Raw genomic sequence first — 3,703 nt, 5'->3', positions numbered from 1 at the left:
TTACAAAAATCATTACTCCCCCTGGGTGCTAAACTGGCTACTCTCAAGTGGTCGGGTAGATACATATAATAAATAAGATGAAATGATTAGATGGGTGTCTACTCATATGGTGAACCCCTCTTTTACAACAGATGGCTAGGGTAGTGGTGGTGTTTGCCTCCTTGGTCTTTAGAAGAACCGATCTCTAGGGATCTCTTCGTACTGGGTAATCAAAGTAGTCCCCCTAAAGCTGCCTTCACTTTTCTTCAATCAGCAATCTTCTTCTTTGTGCCCGAATTTGTTGTAGCAGAAGTTGCACTTTGGCTTGTCTTTGAACTTGCATTCATTTTGAAAGTATCCTTTTCTACCACAATTGTGACACTGTACATTGCTTTTGTTGAACCAATGCATGCTCAATGGTGCTGGGAATTCTTCCTTTTAATTCTCTCTCCTTCTCCAAAAGGAAGGAGACACATCCATCAAATGTTGGCTTTGGTAGATTATTCAAGGTTGTGACAAGTGCATTGTATTCCTTTGGCATGCTTTTTAATATTATTGCAATTGCATCTTTATCTCCAATCTTAGCATCAATGACATCTAACTAGGTCATGATGCTTTTCATTTTATTGATAAACTGAGCCAAAGATTCATTAAAGTTTATTTCTAGACCGTAGAACTCAATCTTTAAGTGAATTTCCTGGTTCTTTGCCTTATTTCTCCAAACACGAGATTCAATGTATCCTATGCATCCTCAGGTGATGAAGGCAGGAGGGCAGCCAGCAGAGGCGATGGAGAGAAGAGAACCCGCCAAGCCACACACACGTGGTCAATGTGATTAAATAAGACTAGTGCCCAAGTGTAAACCAATGAGTGAAAATGCTTGCTCTCATCATTTTCAACCCACCCTTCACTTGGTTCATCCGGCACATTTTCCTTAATGATTATCCACAATTTTTTATGCATTACAAGGTACTTCATTTGTGTATCCCAGGTGTGGAACCCTTCCCCATTGAACTTCTCTACATGCGAAGTGATGCTTGTTGATGTTACCATAATGAGAAGGTATTACCAATGAGCTTATGATGCTTCAATTGACAATGTCTATTCTTGTACAAATTGGCAAATGCAGATGCTTTAATAAAGATGAAATGCAAGTCGTGCGAGTGCTTCGAAATTTTAATTTTGCTTCTAGACTTCCTGAGGGTAGCCCTAATGTAAAATTAGTGCTTTTGTTGTGTAAACACACTAAATTAAACCCTAAATGCTCAATTGTATCCCCAATTACACCCAGTTACTCTACTAATGACTCTTTAATAACCAATGATTAAGAATAAAACCTAGTGATTAGCAAGGATGAGCTTGCAAGATCAAATTGAGCATGTGGAAGCAACCATTGAAGGGGTTTTTTCACCCAAGGTTGTTCCTCTTGATGAGGATAAACACTAAGCACATACTAATGATAATTGATTAACTTAATCCTAAGGTGGATGATGCCTAATCAAGATCATGATGAGAGTATGTGAAACAAAGTGATCAGAAGCTAATTAGGTTGCAAGATAGATTAACTTGAACTCAAAGAGAAGCTTGAGATGTGCTTTGTACTTCCATTGCTTGAAAATGACCCCTTGCATATGGGTAGAGTACATCTTTGCTTGGTCCATGCATGTGGGATTATCCGGTTTAGCCATATGGCTTCATGTTCACCTACTCACTCCCTGCCTCTACATGTGCTCTATGGCAACACACTTCTCAACATTAATCAAATTCATCCTTGGTATATAAGTTTCGGTCAGTGTAATCTCTTCATTACCATGCATAAAACTCATGTATCCAAGCTATGAAAGACCCAAGAGTAGCTAATCACATCCTAAGACAATGTCAATGGGACCCATGTCTAATACAAGCAAATCAACCTTGCAAGTGTAATCATTTGTGAGTATCAAGCTCACATCTTTGCATACCAAGGTGCAATCCATCTTAGCCCCATGAGCCACTTGAACTTCATTCCACGAGGGTAAAGCTATAGGCTGTAATTTGAGATTGCACATAGATTTTGTGTCGATGAAGGTATGTGTGCTCCCACTATCAACAAAAACATGTGTCACCTGTTGAGAAATGCAATGTGTGAGGGTGCAACATGAGTAGAGCAAGGAGAAGGGAATGCACATTACAAAAGGAATAGACTAAGGATACATTGGTAAAGGTCGATCTGTATGGTCATTTGTAAAAGATGAAAAAGGTCAAAAAGGTAGCACATGGAAAGTGTAAGGCAGCACATGTAGTGTGAGCATTTATGGACACATAGATGGCACTAGGGTGCACATATCTTGTGATTTGGGAGCTCCATGAGAGATATAAAAGGATGTACTTCGGTCAACTCTAATGCAATGAGATTATGATGGTGTATTTCTTAATTGTTGTCATTACCTTGATATTAGCTTAATACTATTTTGTGTATTACCTTAATCAATATACTTAATCATGTTTCTCATATGGCTTGATCCACCTTGAGCTTAATCATTCTTGCTTTCTTAACATGGTATCATAGCCATGCCACTTCATTCATCCTATCTCAAGGTAGTAGGCAAAATAGGCACTATTAATCTTCTATTAAAGAACTACTAATCCTATCTTCTATCTCACTCATTGAGTGAAGAGAACATCATCAAACCAAATGATTTGAAGTTCATTTGAGCTATGTGGAGCTAGGGAGAATTCAAAGCAAGGCTTATCATCATCAAAAGAACCTTCAACATCAAGCTAAAAGGTCTTAAACCAGAGCAGTAGAGGTGGTGGCGACGAAAACTGCACACAGGAAGGAGTTGGTTTGCAAATTTCTCTCACTCTTGGCAACAAATTGAGAATTCCAATGTCTAATTAAGCTCATGTGGAGTATGTATAGCAAGTTCTACATCATTTGGTGAGCTAATCACGCTGTAAATTGAGTTTCAAAAACTGGCTTGCTCTCCAAAACAATCTTTGTTGATAGGCCTTTATCTCACTTATTTCTTGGTGTTTTTGGACAAGTGATAGCTCAAATCATAACTTGGGAGTCTCTCTACAAGACTATATTATCACATTAAATTTCCCCCTTTATTTGAAGGGCCACTTAATCACTTGAACACTGACAGTTTTTTTACATGAAACTAGAGAGCTTATTTTTGAATTTCATGCTTAATCTCTTCATTTTGAAATCTCTCTTGTATTGAAATTAGACACTGAACTTAAGTAGTAGTACTCAAGTGTTAAGACCTTCTCAACCCTCACAATGACTACTTCATTTGTGCTTGAGAAGTTTAAAGGGGAGTAATTCCACACATGGCAAGTTAAAATCAAATTTATGTTATAATCATGCTATAAGCCTCAATGTACTTGCACCCTTGCAACTGGCATAGGTATCACTAGAAATATTGCACAAAGTGGCCATATTGTTCTTGTCATCACACGAACACACATATACAATGGTAATCCATCATCATAGTTAACTTCCCTCTTTTTTTGGCCTACCCGAATCAAAACCCGAATCAAAAGGAAATTCAATATCATTCTCTACATCTTCAACTTCATTGGCATCTTCGAAGCAATCTTTATACTCAACCACATCCTCTTTTGTGCCTTCATTTGGAACATTCGGGATCATGCTTAGTGTCATCTTCTTACCGTTACAAACCTTCCAATGATCCTTGTTCCAAGCTCCTTCAACATTGACATACTTTTGAAGGCC

Source organism: Cibotium barometz, chromosome 24, assembly GCF_041138505.1.
Source record: "Cibotium barometz isolate CiBa-2024 chromosome 24, ASM4113850v1, whole genome shotgun sequence".
Taxonomy (NCBI): domain Eukaryota; kingdom Viridiplantae; phylum Streptophyta; class Polypodiopsida; order Cyatheales; family Cibotiaceae; genus Cibotium; species Cibotium barometz.
The sequence above is the reverse complement of the archived record's forward strand: the minus strand, read 5'-3'. Positions refer to the sequence as shown.